Source organism: Octodon degus, unplaced genomic scaffold, assembly GCF_000260255.1.
Source record: "Octodon degus isolate 3935 unplaced genomic scaffold, OctDeg1.0 scaffold00185, whole genome shotgun sequence".
Lineage (NCBI taxonomy): Eukaryota > Metazoa > Chordata > Mammalia > Rodentia > Octodontidae > Octodon > Octodon degus.
The window spans coordinates 3725053-3741620 of NW_004524761.1; the positions used below are offsets into that span (position 1 = coordinate 3725053).

Here is a 16568-nt window from a genome sequence, read left to right on the forward strand (position 1 = left end):
GCCCTGCAGGTGTGTGTCTTGAAAGGGTGGATGTGAGTAAGGGGGACTGGGAGGGGCACTTTTAATGAACTGGCTACCCTGGCTGTGGATGGCAGCCACTGGGAGACATTCTCTGGGCCAAGTTGGTTCTCTGCTCTTCTGTATCCCCGCCTCCTGACTAATCTCATTCCAACCAATAGAGTTGAAGCATGCAAATTTAATGACTAGGCAAAATTTCTAACCATAAAGAGCTTAATTTCTACCGAGTGGAGAAAGTAACAGTCAGCAGGCAAAGAAATAAATAATTGAATTTCAGATGGAGACATGCTATAAAAATAATGAAACAAGCTAAAGGGATAGAATGTGACAGCATGTGCGGGGAGAGTGCTTTTAAGTTTGCGGGCCTTGCACAAAGACCTGACCAAAAGGAACATAACCAGCCTCAGGAAAACCTGGAAACAGCATCCTGGTGGAGGAAACAGCCAGGGCAAAGGCTTGGGGGGAGTGCTCTGAGTCCAGGGATTCCAGGGATTGGTGTCCTTGCAGGGACAATGTCAGCCAGCTCTTACTGCACATGTGCGTGCATGCTCTCACTGCTTTTATTTTTTTATTTTATTTTAAATTTTATTTATTTGTGTGTGTGTGTGTGTGTGTGTGTGTGTGTGTGTGTGTGGCCAGCTCAGCCCACCAGGGGGGCTGGGCTGGCTGGCATGTGGTGCTGGGGGATTGAACCGCGGTCCATGTGCTTTGCTAAGTTTGTTCTAAGTAGGTGCTTTAGACCACTGAGCCATCTCACCAGCCCCTCTCACTGCTTTTAGCACAATGTCCAGCTCCTCACCGAGGCCCAGGAGCCCACTTCACGCCCCACTGGCTTCCAGTCTCACTGGTCTCTTCAGGTCTCAGGCCCTCTTCCTCCTGCCACAGGGCCTTTGCACAGTCTCTCCTAGCCACCTTGAATTCCACCCCATCCCTTCCTTCCTAGTTAAATCCTACCTCCTTTAGATCTCAGCAAGCCTGTGTTGGGCTAATCTTCTCTCCTCTACATTGATGGGATTCTTTTGTTAGAGGCTTTCATTTTTACCAAGTTCTTTTAGTCAGATTCTTGTGCTTATCTGATACTAGTATCAGACCTTCCCCACACGAATTCCAAACCTCAGGAGGGTTACCTTCTTTGTTTTCCTTTTCTCCTCCTCCCTCCTCTTCCTTTTTTTTGGTTGTTGTTGTTCCAGGAATGGAACTCAGCCTTGCCTTTGTCTGGCAGATGTGGCATCCTCTGCCTTCTACCTTTCTTTGTACTGGAGGTTGAATCCAGGGTCTTTGCATCCCAATACTCTCTTTCTTTCTTTTTTTTTTGGCGGAACCGGGGATTGAACTCAGCAAGCGCTTATTCTACTGAGCCATCTCCCCAGTCCTCTTTCTTTCTATTAAACTCAGGACCTTGTGTTTGCCAGGCAGGTTTTTTCTATTCTTTAAAATCAGAGCCTCACTAAATTAAATTTAAATTCCCCAGGCTGAGTTTGAAGGGTTTTTTTGTTTGTTTGTTTTTAGTACAGGTTGTACAGGGTCTCACTACACGGATTGGACTCATAGTGATCCTCCTGTTTTCAGCCTCCCAAGCGCTAGGATTACAGGCACACACCAGCAGGCCCAGCCTCTGAGTTTGAAGTTTTGATCCTCCTGCCTCAGCCCCCCAGACTGCTAGGATGATTTAGATGATCCACCATACCCCTGCTGGGATCTTTTCTGATCCCTAGCTCCAAGCACCATGCCTGGTACCTGGGAAAGCATTTAACAGGTCACTTGCTGAATGAGTATTTATGAATGTTGGGTTCAGCTCTGGGCACCATCCAGGCCCAAGCACACAGTAGGGCAGCACCTAGGAAGGGAGAGGATGGGGGAAAGACTTAAAACAAACCACGATCGGTGTCTGGGAAAGGAGGGCAGAGGGGGTATGGCAGGGGAACCCCAGGGGAATCCTTTGGTAGCCTCCAAATTCAAGAGCCTGTCACGTGAGGAAGACCAATGACGTGGGAGCAGAGTGGGAAGTGGGTTGGGCCCAGGGGACGTGGGTGGTGCTCTTTTTACTAAGGCCTGAAGTGTGATGGCTTTTCAGGAATGGAACAGGTGCCTTGCGAGGTAGTGAGTTCCCTGTCCTTGGAGGTCTAAACAGGCTTCCTTTCAGTACTAAGTTTAGTTTAGCAGACGGGGTCCCTCAACCCACCCAAAGTGGTCCTTTTCAGCTGTAAAACGGGCACCACCCGAGTGCTCTCGAGGGGCCAGGGCCACTTGCACCTTCAGGCTGGGGCAGAGCCTCTAGGCCGCTGCTCCGGGCTCTCTGCCCGGCTCCGCTAGACCTACAAGGGAGGGGAGGCGGAGGGGAGGAGGAGGAGGAGAGGTTGTTCCGAGCGTCTTAAGTGGCTCCCCAGTTGGAGCAGTGGTGCGTATTTTAAGTGGAGTTTACAGACAATGGATCTCTCTAGGGCTTGGATGGGAAGGAAGCTGAAATCCAGGACCATTCTGTGAATTCCCAAGTTCTTTGTGTCCATTGTGTGTGGGAACAATGCTGTTTGTTAGGCTCGTTCTCTCCAGGTGGGAGGTGGGGGGAGGGGGTTCGCCCCGCGCCGAGGCTCTGGACGGGCGGGGCTACTCGGAGCAGAGTTTCTGGGGAAGGGAAAGCGGGGGTGGGGGCGGGGATGGGGGTGGGCCCCCTGGGCGGAGGGGAGGCCGCAAGTCTGGTTGGATAGGTTGGAACTCCAGCTTCAATAGCTCCCCCTGTAGAAAGGTCGCTTTCTCTCACTCTCCACCCTACCCTACCCCAGGGGCTCGAGGGCCTGGAGCCTTCAGACCCTGATAGTTTCCCAAGCTGCGCACAATTGGGAGGGAGCGGGGAACGCGGTCCATCTGCCACAGAAGGTTGGACGAGTCACTTCCTCCTCGCGCCGTTTCCACACTGAAGGGTTGGCCAGAGGGTCGCTCAGGGCTCGCCCAACTGTTTGCAATTTCACTGAACTTGGACCCCTCCTTGGTCCTGCCTGGTGGGCACACAGTCTGGGTTGCCAGTGGGGCTGCGTGTCCACGGAGCAAAGCAAGGAGACATCAACCCCAGCGTAGGTCACAGAGGCTCTCAGAGGGCATGTCCCCCTTGCTAAGCCCTTGCATACCTCCTCTGTTGCAGCCTCCATTTAAACTCTGCTCTCCCCTCCCACTAGAACATCTCAGAGGCCCCGCTTCCCCTCTGTAGAATGAACATAAGAATAATAGTATCTACTTCCCTGTGCTGTCGGGAGGTTTCAATGCAATAATGCGTCTTGAGCGCTGGGTCTGAAGGATGTAGGGCTTCTAAGTGTTAGTCACTTACTGTACAGAATTACTATCTCCTTTTTACAGACGGAAGTCAAGGCTCAGAGAAGGTAAGCATCTCACAAGGAATGAATGAGGCCATTATCATTCAAGCCCAGGCTGGCTGATTCTGAGGCTGAGCAGCTGACCAGTGCTCAGGGCCTCCTGCAGAGACTGACCACCAGGTTCTGAGCAGGCCTCTCCAGACTTTCTGACAGCACCGGCCAAAGCCCTGGAAGCCCAGTACCCCCACCAGGAGAGCTGTTGTTTAGCCAGGATTGGGGTCTGAGACTCCTCTCTAGCCCTTCCCACAATCCCACTGTCAACTGGTAGCCTCTTCATCCCCAGACATCCTCAGAAGGTGGTGTCTTGAGCAGGAGGGGTGTCAAGGCCAGGGCTGGGAGCAGCCTGGGTGCTTCTGGGCTGAGATAGCACCCAGCCATTGCATCTGGCCTCTGGGTGAGTTTGGTGGGTGCTGGGGAGAAGACCTGGGCCTGGAAGCTGAGACCTGGTCCTATGTGCTTAGGGGCTGGGGCTCATCAAGGAACCTGTCTAGCTTGGGTCTTCACAGAGAATAGGAAAAACACAGAGCCATGAACTGGACAGAGCTGCCAACTACAGGGGCAGAGGTCAGGCCTTAGGGACCACAGTGGAGCTGGGGTATGCTGAGCCATGGCTTGTTGCCATTTCTATCCTAATGGGAGATTTCTTCTTCTTTTATTTTTATTTTTTGTGGAACCAGGGATTGAACTCAGGCCCTTGTGCTTGCTGGGGAAGTGCTTATTCCACTGAGCCATTTCCCCGGCTGCTGCTGCTGCTGCTGCTTCTTCTTCTTCTTCTGCTTCTTCTTCTTCTTCTTCTTCTTCTTCTTCTTCTTCTTCTTCTTCTTCTTCTTCTTCTTCTTCTTCTTCTTTTAATTTTTATTTATTTGGTACAGTGTCTTGCTAGTGGCTCAGACACAGTGATCCTCCTGTCTCAGCCTCCCCAGCACTGGGATTACAGGTGTGTGCCACCACACCCAGTTTCAGTGGCCTACACAGTGCATCTGGCAGGTATGTGGTATTGGGAATCACTGAGCTATCCAAGCCCTTCTACCTTAATCCTCCATCTGCCCTAACTCAGCCCTGTCCCTCTCTACTCTTCCCACCCCTTTCTTGGTGCTTTGTGGCTGTCCATTGAATGAGAGGAAGGAGAAGGAATGAAATGAGAGAAGGCTGGGGGAAGGGGTGTCCACTTTGCTGATATGAAGCAGTTCTCATTCTGTGAATGAAGGTGATGTAGGTTCAGAGTAGAGGAAGGGGATGGAGGGAAGCACTGGGTAGGGCAGGCTGGGATGAGGTTGCCATGGGAACAGCAGCCTGTCAGGAGCCCTGCCTTCAAAGGCGAGGTGGTGCGTTGCAGGCTCCTGGGGGAGGCAGTGGAGTATGCAGGGAGCAGTTCTGATGCGAGCCCCCTGGGACTCCAGCTCTTGGATTCCAGATCAAAACCCTAACCTGATCAGGAAGTGGCATCACGCGATGCTTCCTGGCAGACACCCCTCAGCCTCAAGCCCTCTCTGGCTGATTGTAAGGGGGAGGTGGGGGTGGAGTCTGCAGAGGCAGTATTGGGGGGAGCTGCAATGGAAACCTCTACCAATGCCGTTTAGGGTGGGAGGGAAAGGGGAGGTTAAGGGTGGGAGTTGGCTTTGACCTTTAGGCCTGGGTTGGGTGCCAGACTTGAGGATGACAGTTACTTGAGGGCCTCCCTCTGGCTCTAACCTCCTAGAGGTGCCTTGGAGCATGGAACAGCTGAGAGATAAGCCCAATAGGCTAAATTCTGCAGGCTAACTCCCACCACTGCTGCGCCGTCGTGGCCTTTGGCCACTAGGGGGGGCCATGGCCCAGAATCCGTGATACTGAAGAACAGTTGAGTCCTGGAGACCCGGGTGGCCCGTGGGGATGTGTGGCTGACATGTTTCCTGGTGGCTCTAGCCCTTCATGGAGCTGGTGCAGCTGAATTGTGCTGCAGCAAAACCTGCTTGCCTTTAAGGGGATCGGCACCTTGAGCTGCCAGTCCACTCCCAGCCTTCTCAGGCCAGATGCCTCTCTGCCCACGCAGACTTCTCAGAGACCACAGCCCAGAAGCGCCTGCTACTCACCAGTGTGTGCTGGGCATTGCAGGGGATTGTGAATATAGTGGGGAGCAGGGGTGCACACTCACCCAGCACAAGTCAGGGCTTTAGAGATGGGCATACTGCAGTCCTGACAGCCTGGGTCTGAAGCTTCACTTCGGTACTCCTGACCAGGTGAGCGACCTTGGGCAAGTTTCCTAACTGGAGCCTTAGTATCCTTATCTGTAAAATGGTCATGATAACAGTACCTAGCTCATGGAGTTTGAGGATTCAGTGAGAAAATGTGCTTCAAGTCAGTTAGGTTCTAGAACATGGGAAACCCTCAATAACGCAACTTTTTTTTTTTTTTTTTTTTTTTGTAATGTATTTGGTACAGGGTCTCGCTATGCGGCTTGGACTCGTAGTGATCTTCCTGTGATTTTCAGCCTCCCCAGTGCTGGGATTACAGGCGTGTGCCACCACGTAGGGACTCAGTGGCTGGCTCAGCAGGTCAGAGGTTGGGGCTAGCACAGCATATGGTACTGGGGATCGAATGGTGCTGGGAATCAAACCCTGGTCCCTGTGCTTGCTTAAGCAGACACTTAGTCACTAAGCTATCTTGTTGGCCCTAAGGCAACTATTGTTAAAGGTGAAGCATGTGCAGCAGAAACAAATTGCTGAGAAGTCCTGGAAAAAAAAGAAATTGCTAGAGTGATGAGAATCAGGGTAGGCTTCCTAGGCATAGTGTTTACTGTAGGAGGAAGTCTGTGAGCTCAATGAAGAAGGCTGGGAGGGGTTTACAGATAGGAGGGGCCACAGTGGGGAACTGCGTTTTAGAGACCTCACTTTATTTAATCCTTGCAGTACAAATCTGCAGCTCCAGTTGGCCCCAGGGCGTCTCTATTTCATCCCTGCTCAAAGAGGCTCTCCTGGAAGCCTGCCCCCAGCTCCAGCCTCCTCCTCCTCTCTCGTCCACTCCCACTTCTGGCTTTTATTCCTGGGGAACCCAGTTTAAAGACTGCAGCTCACTGATAGTGACTGCTGCTCAACAATAGTGACCGCTGGCCCATGAGCCTCTAGACCAATGTCTTTCCACCAGACTCAGCTTTGGTCCCACTCTCCCCAGGGACATTTTGTAACATCAGGAAACACTTAAGGGGAGTGAGTGGATAGCTCCTAGTGGGCAGAATCCGGGGGTGCGGCCTGAGAAGCGCAGCCCCCATAACAGAGCATTACCTGGCTCCCAATGCCTGTGGTGCTGAGGCTGAGAGATCCTGGCTTAGCTAGAAAACTGAAGCTGGGGAGAAACTCGGCCCCATCCCCAGACAGCCCCCAATGGCCTACCTCCAAATGCCCAGCCAAGTGTTTCTGACCACCTTCCCTGGTCTCACATTTTCTAGTCCAACCCTCAGCGCCCCTGGCCTGACACTCCCTGACACCCACTCCGCTGCCAAGGCCCCTTCCCTGAGAGTCTCGGCCCCCCTTTTATCCTCTTCCTCGGTAGGCAGGAGCTGTGCGGGCGCCTGTCAGGCAGAAGTCAGCCTGCGGGCTGCACGAGGCTTCGGAGACCAAGCTTCCCGCTGCACTCGGTGCTGCTTGCCCGCTGATTGGCCAAGGCTACTGTTTCCATGGTGATCCTCGGCAAAGCCCAGGGCCCCCCTTCTAGCGCCCCCCCTCAGGCCTCATTCAGTGGTGAGAACAGCGACAGGCAGGTTAATAAAACAGCAGCCGATTGAGGAGCCAGGCTGTGGGCCGAGGGCCCAGAGTGGTGGCCCGCCCAGAGGAGAGAGGGCGGGGGGGGGCAGTGCGGAGCTGGCCTGCGGCTCAGTCAGCGCCCTCCCCAGTCCAGCCTACCGGGAGACTCTGCCCACAGCAAGTGCTGGGGCCGCACCAGCCCCGGAGTATCCGTTTATCCCCTGGAAAGCACCTTCCCTCAGTGGCCTCCGGAGGCAGTGTCCCTTTCTCCGTTAGGATCCCCCAAACCTCTAATTGGAATGGGAGGAGTCATGGGGCTGGGGATGAGGAAGCAGGGGGTACAGATGGGGTCAAGGGATCCCAGGCAGGGAAAGGTGGGAACTAGGAAGGAGATGGGGAATGGGGACAAGGTGGGAGTGGCGTGGAGCTCAAGGGTGGAGAAAAAGAAGGGAAGAGACTAGTAGGAAAGAGGCTGGGGGAGGAGGGTGGAGTGCGGTGGGGAGGCACGCTGGGACGGAGTGCAGGAAGTGGGGCTGTGCCGCAGGTCACAGGTGGAGATGAGAATCTGGGACAAGCTGGGCTTGGACAGCGGGAGGTGGGGCAGGCAAGGGAGAGCGATGCCAGGAAGCGGAGCAGGCCTCCACATGGCTTCTGACTGGTGCCCAGGTCTGCGTTTGGGGCCGGTGTGCTTGTCACCTAGTTGGTGCTCCCATCTATTTGTGGGGTAAATAAATAGGGCGGTGTGGGTGGCATGGGTGCAGGGACCATGTTCTGACAGCCCTCATTTCAACACTGAGTGGCACACTCTGACACAAGACTTGCAACCATCCTTTGAAGTGAGGACCATGGCCATGGCAGAGATTGCGAGGCTGTGACTCGCCCGGGATCTCACAGATCTGGTGGGTACATAGTCAGCTTCTGTGTTTGGACCTGGGTGTTTCTTGCCAGAGACCCAAACCGTGTAGACTACTGGTGATGGGGAAGGTGTGGAGCTCGGTGTCACAGGCCTCGAGGACGGAGCTTAGGTGTGTGCTGAGCTGCCTGAGTGTCAGGCTCCTGGTGGCCATCTCTGACAGCCACTCACTGGCTCATGACTCAGTCTCCCTGCTAGGGTGTATGCTGGATTTGTTGTTCCCTGGGGCACCACTGTGGTCATAGCTCCGTGGGACAGATGCGGAGATCCCGCGGCAGTTCTCAGACACTTTCCTTGAAGCCATCCATCCTGAGATGATAGCAGAACCCAGAAGTGGCACCTCAAAATGTGGAGTGGAAAGGGCTTTGGAATGAAGAAGAATGGCTTGACTCTACCATCTGCGGGGTGGCTGTGGGCGACTGTTCCCCAGTCCTCAGTTTTTCCATCTGTGAGATGGAGACAATGCCTGGATGGTGATACAGGAACAGTGAGATGCTGTGTGTAAGATGCCTGGCCAACAAGGTCTTTTTTCTTTTTCTTAAATTTTATTTATTTATTTATGTGTGTGTGTGTGTGTGGCCAGCCCAGCCCACCAGGGGGCGGGGCTGGCTGGCATGTGGTGCTGGGGGATTGAACCGCGGTCCCTGTGCTTTGCTAAGCTTGTTCTAAGTAGGTGTTTTAGACCACTGAGCCATCTCACCAGCCCCCCAACAAGTTCTTGGTAAAGGTGGATTCCTCCTGTGGGAGGCACTTGTTTCTCCTGGGGTATTGTCTTCCCTCCTTCCAGACCCCAACAAGAGGGAGGGGAGAGAGGGCACCTTCTGCTTCCTGTGTGTGTGATCACCTCTTCCAGAGGACTCAATGTGAGAAATCGGAGCTGAGTTTTGGGGGACTGGAAAGCAATGGGGGAGTAAGCCACAGGCGGTGAGAACACTTTCCTCAATCTCCTCAGAAGGAGATGGGTCTGGGGTGAAGGAATGAATGAGGATTCCACCCCATCAACCCCTCCTTGCCCACAACCTCTGCAAGCAAAGGCCACTGACAGGCTGGACTCTGATAGGAAGCAGCCAGTTATTGCCTGCTGCCCCTGCAGCCTGCCATGGCCAGGTGGGCTCCGGGGGTGTGGCCCAATGGCCAGGCCAGCGGCAAGGAGCCCAGGCCTGGGAGGGCACAGGCAGCTGGAGCAACCTGAGCACTCAGTAAACCATTAATTCTTAATAAACGACAGGCTGTGCATTATTTAACAATAATGATACTTTCTGTTCCATTATAGATTAAAACACCGACCTCTTCTTATTAATCCTGCATTTCAAAAGCTTGTAAATCCTGCGCAACCAGAGGAGATAAAAGCAGGCTCATCCCCATCCTGGGGCTGACACACTCGCACTGACAGGGTGGCTCAGCATCCATGCCTATGCGTGCACACACGTGTGCCCTGGGCACACCCACAGCCTGGCTTTCCGGACAACTGCAAGTGCAGGCTGCCTCTGCCTCTGCCTCTCTCTCTGTCTGCCTCTCTGAATTTCTTATATTTTTTGTTTTTATTCTTCCTTTTCAGCATTTTTCCTGATTTCCCTTTTGCTGTTTATCTGTTCCTTTGTCTCTCCTGCTTCTCTCTCCATGTCTCTCTGTTCTGTCCCCCATACATCACCTGCCTCTCCATCACCTGTGTCTCCTCCCTTTTTCTTCACACATTCAACAACACAAACGCATAGTGTGCACAGACTGTATCCCATATGGTCTTTGCTTTTCTCAGAAGTCCTTAGAGGGATGGGGTAGGGAGAAGAAAAGATCACTTCATAAAGGAGGAAAAGTAGGAATAACAGAGAAAAAGAGGGGGGCAGAGCCCCCCAAATCAAGCAGGCTGGGTAGGGTCTGCATGTGAGTCCTCCTGCCATACTCTTGAGTGCTGCACAGGGACCCCGGTGCAGTGACCAGTGGGTGTTCACAGCCCTTCTGTGTTACCTCAGCTCTGTTTGCATGCTCCCTGGGGACAGGGAGCTCACTTCCTTTGGAAGCAGCTTCTCCATTGCTGCAAAGTTCCTAATATTCAGGAGCTGCTTCAGTAAGAGCCCACATTCACATTCTCACTCTGACAAATGACAGGCCTTTGGGAACAGGCAGGCTGCCATCCTCTCCCCGGGCCAGCGGGTCCCTAGCTGCACCTTCCCTGTCCTCCTTCCATGGATTGTGGGTTGTTACCCCCTTCTTTCTGGTTCCCCTCCTTTGTGTCCCCAAGTAGTGACTCAAGAGGTGGCTCCAAACCACACAGTGTTTCCCATGGTGCAGACAGAGCAGAGGTCAGCACATCCTTATCCTATGTGGGAATCAGAAACCATAACTAATAACGTAGAAAGAAAATTCACTCTGACCTTGAACTGCTCTCTCAAGGTTGTTGCAGAAAATAATTGTCATTTATGGAACTTTTACAACATGTTTGGCACCCTGTTTACATCTCTTATTTCATTCAAGTCTAGGAGATTCTTTATTATCCCCAATTTGCGGATCAGGAGATAGGATGGGTGAGATTGGCTATGGTAACACAGCTACGTAATGGAAAAGCCAAAATTTGAAACTGGTTCTGTCTGACTCTAAACCTCCTGCTTTTAACCAGCCATGGTGCATGTGCTGTAATCCCAGCACTCAGGGGGATCACCATGTGTTTGAGGCTTGGGCTATAGAGTGAGTGCAAGGGCCATACAGCAAGACCTTATCTCAAAAAACTAAAATCAATCAACTAGACAGATAATAGGGTTTGAGATATAGCTCAGTGGTACAATGCCTGCTTGGTAAGCACCAGGTCCTGAGTTTGATTTCTGATACAAAAATAAATAAATCAATAAATGATTTTAAAAAGCCCTTGCTTGTAATCTCTGCATATTCTCTCCAAAACTAAGTGTTTTTTGTCACTTGAGCCCATGAGTCAATGGGACAAGTGCCTCTCAAGTTGACCTTTCTCTCTTGGTCTGGACTGATGGTTCCGGAGGAGATGTGGATGGGGTCTTTGGCATTTCAGGCTGTACCTGCTCGACATTTCTTTTCTTTTCTTTTCTTTTCTTTTCTTTTCTTTTCTTTTCTTTTCTTTTCTTTTCTTTTCTTTTCTTTCTTTCTTTCTTTCTTTCTTTCTTTCTTCCTTTCTTCCTTTCTTTCTTTCTTTCTTTCTTTCTTTCTTTCTTTCTTTCTTTTTTTTTTTGGTGAGCACTAGTTTATTGACCAAACTTCATGTTCCAGACAACTTGTGACAAGTCAGGAAACTCCTCCAGGCCTGTGGCAGCTGAACAGTTCCTTGATGGAAAGGTTTATGGGAACACGAAAAAGGCAGGGCTTATAAGGAAGCCAGTCAGCCTGAAAAGTCCTAGGTAGGTCTTCTCAAGAAAACAGGTAACTACAACCCCCCCAAAATAGAGCCCTGCAATCAAATGTGCAAAGGATGAAGAGACCCATTTGGGCCACGATGGAGGGAGAAAAGTTTTGCAGCAATTGTTGGTTTACAGCTGACATGAAGGGCCCAGCCTAGGCACTCAAGGCCTCAGCTGGCCTACCAGTGAAGGCCTGAGGGTGGTGTCTTCTCATCCTTGTTGCTATCCAAGGAGAAAGGTGGGATCTGGACATCAAAGTGGGAGCCATCAGGTCTCTCGAAGCGAAACGTGCCCCACATGTGCCCACTGGAAGCCTGCAGGGAGACATGGCTGCTGTACTGGAATGCAGGCTGCTCCTTGGCCAACACTGGTTCCCTGCCCACCACCCCTCGGCCTCGCACTGTCTCCAAGGTGGCAGAGAGACTAAATATCCTCCAGTGCCGCTCCCGGAGCTGTACCACATCACTGTCCAGGTTCTCCAAGCAGATACAGTAGCGCCACCAGTAGACATGGGAATTCTGGGCTTCCCTCATGCCCATGTAGAAAGGGATGACAGTGACACGAATGTTCTCAGTTGTCTCCCGGTGGACATCGGACAGCTCTAGCCAGGGGTGATTCTTTTCTTGCCAGGCCTGGAGTGTTTCCCGAGCCACAAAAGGAGGCGCTTTCGTCTGATCATACAGAAGAAATCTTTCAAAGAGCTCATGCTGGATGGGAACTTGATCGGTGGAGGTTTGGGGGGGATGTCTTCATGGCTGACATAGTCTAGGCCTGGAATGGCATAGAGGGCTCGGCTGTCATCATGGTTAGCCAAGAAGGTCACAGCTTCTGTCTAAGATCTCTGAGATATATGTGGACAGTCTCGGGCATCAATCAGCACCTGATCTTAAGTGTGAGTTTTGCCTTTCACCTCCTTAGAGCCGTGGCCAGCAGGATTCTCTGTTTTTTCTGAAGCTGCAGAAGCCACATCCCGGTCATACAGTCTGGCCTGCCAGGGAAACAGGACAACACCCCGGTAGCCAAAAACACTATGAAGAAAAAGCTGCCCAGTCTCGTATTTTCCATTCTGCTTTGGCACCTCAGACACACCAATGGTCTCCAACACTTTGCCCTCTGCTCGGTTTCAGGACGAGAGATGCCTCTGTGTTGTCGCAGCCGCCGCAGGTGGGAAGGCCGATGCTGTCCTCGCGGCACAGAGCGGCCTTGATCCTTGGGCAGCGGTCAGCGACCGGGACCACCAGCGGCTGCCTATGGCCAGGGCCCACCGGGCCACACAAGCAGCCATGTCCGGCCCGAGCGCCTGCCGGGCTGCCGACACCTGCTCGACATTTCTTCAGGTTGAGGGAGAAGAGAGGGTCTTAAGTCTCACTAAATAGTGCTGGTGAGATAGATCAGTGGGCTAAGCACCTGCTTAAGCCAGCACAGGGATCCAGGTTTGATCCCCGGCACCACAAGCTGTGCTAGCTCTGGCTTCTGGCATTCTGAACCAGCCACTAAGACCAGGCATGTGGTGGTAATCCCAGTGCTGGGGAGGCTGAAAACAGGAGGATCACTACAAATCCAAGCTATGTAGTGAGACCCTGTACCAAATACATTTTAAAAAAAAAAGTCTCCTAGGTGTTGTGTGTGGGGCTGGGTTCAGTGGTAGAATGCTTGCTCAGCACCAAGCCTCCCCTAAAAAACAATAGAATCAAAAAAGACCAAAAATAAACGAGGCAACCAAGTGTCGTGTGTGCCCAGTCTCGTGAATCCTTACTATGACCCTGTCCAGGGAAGATGGGTCTACTTAGAAGAGTGGTACATTGGACTCAGACAGGTTGGGTGGGGGTGGTCATGCTCACCTCTTGCTCGGGAGTTTGGATGTTTCTTGAGAGTGGATAAGTGTGTGTGTGTGTATCACATGTGTGTATGTGCACACATATGGGAGCAAGTGTGCAGGACACAGTGAAGAACAGCACAAAGCTGAGGTAGAGCTAAGCAGCTCTGCTCTGTTTTTGAAATGCACATGTGGGAAATTTAGCTTGATCCCTTGTGGCTTCTGGGCCAACCCCTGAGTAAAGTCAGATCACTTTTGCAAAGGAAAATTTTATCCATTTTCTGGTTTTTATGGGGCTTCCACGATGAGCAAGGCCTCTCCTGTTGGTGCTTAGAGAGGATTTCTCTGTGTGGCCTACAGTGATGCTATGTAATCTCCCAAAAAATATGGCACTAATATTCGCTGGGTTAGGGTTAGTTATTTTTATGTCTTTGTCATTTTGTTTCTCAGAAGCTCTTTTCACCACCTAGAAAGGAGGCGGCGGACACTTTATTTCCACAGTCATATTTTTTAATTTGATCAAAGCAAATTTCACTCGTTCTCTGTATAAATTATTTAACTCATTTCTTTTAGGTTAAATGTCTCAATAGGAAGATAGAGTCTTTCCATCACATTTGCTTCTAGGATTTTAATCAGTTCCTCTGGATTGTATGAACTTCATTCTCAATCTCCATCCTTCTCTGTCTGTGAGTCTCTCTCCCTCTCTCGCTGCCTGCGTCCCTTTCTGCCTCCCTCTCTGCTCTTCCCCATCCTCTAACCCTCTGGCTCAGCTTTCCTTCCGGCTAACTCTGTGGAATGAGTGGGAGCGGCGGGCTGCTCACCCACACCGAGTCTCTTCAACTGCATGAGGTGCCAGAAGTCCCTGGAGGTGGCCACATTGTGACTAGCAGCACAATATCAGCCCTCCAGCCCCATTTGGCCAGAGTCCAGCCAGGACCCATGTCCCCCTCATCGTGCTCTCTCTCTAGGGCTGCTGTGTCCTGCTGAATTTTAGTGTGTGAGCCCTGCCACAAATTCCAGCTATTGCCTAATCAGAACTCCATCCAGCTCAATCAGTCTCCCTTGTCACTGTCCTAGCTCCTCAGCATCTTATTTTACTTCGGCCTGATTCCTTCAGCCTCAGGGCTCCTGGCTCAGCCCCCTCACCGTATGCCGTATGCCAGAGGCCTCCTCTGATAAAGCGCAGAACTCGGGTTAGGGGCTCGGCAGGCTGGGAATGCAGAGCACAGCTGCAGAGGACCTGCCCCCAGACGGAGGGCCTTGGGGGCCTCCTACCTTGGCAGCCCCTCTCTGGCCCCAGACACTGTCAGGAGGTGCAGAGCCCAACAGGGCAAGCTCTTTATTCCACCAACACTCTCCGCTCCCTCACGTCACAGTGCTTTAGCCAAGAGCAAGTCTCTAGTGGGAACTCCCTTTCCCTTTCCTTTTAAAATATACAGTAATTAACAAACTAATGCTATTAACTTCGACAGGGAGGAAATTACAATAAAATCAGTGCCATGTCCAAAAGCAGAGGCGAAAGGGTGGGTGGGCCTGACTCAGGGTGGAGGGGCAGAACAAGTCCCAGCCAGGTGTCCTCATGTCCACTGCAGCAGGGCCTGTGATAGGCTGAGGAGCTTCTGCAGGGGCCAGCGAGTCCGCAGCAGGTCAGGCCAGGCCTTGGGCGCAGCTGCTGCATTTCCTGTGCAGGAAGTCGGATCCCGGCCATTCTTCCAGCCCTGGAGGGTTGCTCTTTTATGAAAACCTTAAATAATAGAGTTGTGACCTGGTGCTGACCTGGGCATGTCTGTGAGGACATGATCTCTGCTTCTGGCTGAGCTCCTCCTCTTGGGAGAGATTTTTTTTTTTTTTTTTTTTTTTTTTTGCGGAACCAGGAATTGAACTCAGATCCTTGCGTTTGCCCATATACAAAGACCCTCTGGAAGTAGTGGGCTAGTTTGTGCCCAACTACCTAGAAGTCTGTTTCGAGTCTGACTTCAATCTTTCACACTGCTGTTCTCTGTAATAGCCTCTGGTGGCTTCCAAGCAAGCCTGGTTGACAAATTTTAGAGTTCTTCCAACTGCTATTGCCTTGCCATTCCGGGTGTCATGAGCAGTCCTTTGACTCCTCTTCCTCAGTCAGGCAGCCGGGATCACCAGAAAGAAGAATCTTTCTGCTTCCCTGTCTAGATGTTCTCCTGGAGGCCACCTGTCCCTGGCATATTAAAAATCTGCAGGAGTTCTGTTCAGAAACCCACAGAGAGGCTGTAAGCTTTTCCCATTGTACAGACGAGAGAACCAAGGCTCAGACAGGCCTACAACCTGTTGAAGGTCACACAGCTAGAAAGGCGCCACATCGAGGTGTGAGCTGTTGCCATGTTTTCCCACAAGTCTCTGCTTTCTCATCTCTGCCTTCCCATCTTCCCATGGTTCCTAGGGGCATGGATGCTCCACAGGAGGATAGGCCACTGACTTTCCTTTTTCTCTGTAACATGCTGAACCTGGGAGGTGAATGAAAAGTCAAAAACTAGCTCAGCTTAGTTCTCCGTCACACTGGCCCTTGAAATGAATTGTGCCAGCGTTACACAGACTATTTTTTTCCTGGGTTTTTGGGGGTACTGGGGGTTGAACCCAGGGCTTTCCTACAAAGCTATATCCCCAGCTCTTTTTTATTTTGAGACAGGGTCTTGCTAAATTGCCAAGGATGGGATTTGACTTGCCATCCTCCTGCCTCAGCCTCCAAGAGTGCTGGGAATATAGGAGTGTACCACCAGGCCCAGCTGTCATGTAAACTTTAGATATGGAGAAACTGAGGCTTGCAGAGGGACACTGTTTTGCCCAAGGTACTGGTCCGGTCATAGCAGAAGCAGAACTTGAACCCTTCTCTTGCAGAAGCCATCCCTACCCTTAGCCACTTGTCTGAAGAGAGAGATGCAGCTAGACTTGAAGTCGGTGACACTGAGTCCAGCCAGGGTGACTGTGGAGTCCGAGAATCTCATTAGAGCAAAGCTGCCACACATGTCAAGAGCCCTGGCTGCCCAGCCAGCCTGGCTCTGACTTTCAGCATGCAGTGTAAACATCCTTACTAATTCACCAAACTCAATCACGTTACCCTGATGGATTTTCCCATCATCACTCCTGAGTGAGTGACAACCTGCTCAGACACTTGCCTCCCCACTGCCTTCGGAGAGTCTCAGAAATCAGAACGCTTTGCTCCCTAAGTTGATTTCAACTTGTCCTAAAGTCATTTTAATTGGTGAAGCGTCAGAGGCAATTTGAGTGACTTTCTGAGAGCCCCTTACTGCTAGCCCTGGGCTGTGGGAAGGAGGGTTTGAATGCCTCCTTGGCTCTTGGGTGACACTTTCCCCTTCCCTGATTGGTCAGGAGACCGAGCACTGC

At 51.8% G+C, this 16568-nt stretch overlaps 1 pseudogene across 1 annotated transcript; it reads right to left on the reverse strand.

Moving 5' to 3' along the window:
- Positions 1–11208: 11208 nt before the first annotated feature.
- Positions 11209–12684, reverse strand: LOC101580835 (annotated as a pseudogene). The gene has a single exon (XR_192830.2). The product of XR_192830.2 is annotated as a polymerase delta-interacting protein 2 pseudogene (transcript).
- Positions 12685–16568: the final 3884 nt, after the last annotated feature.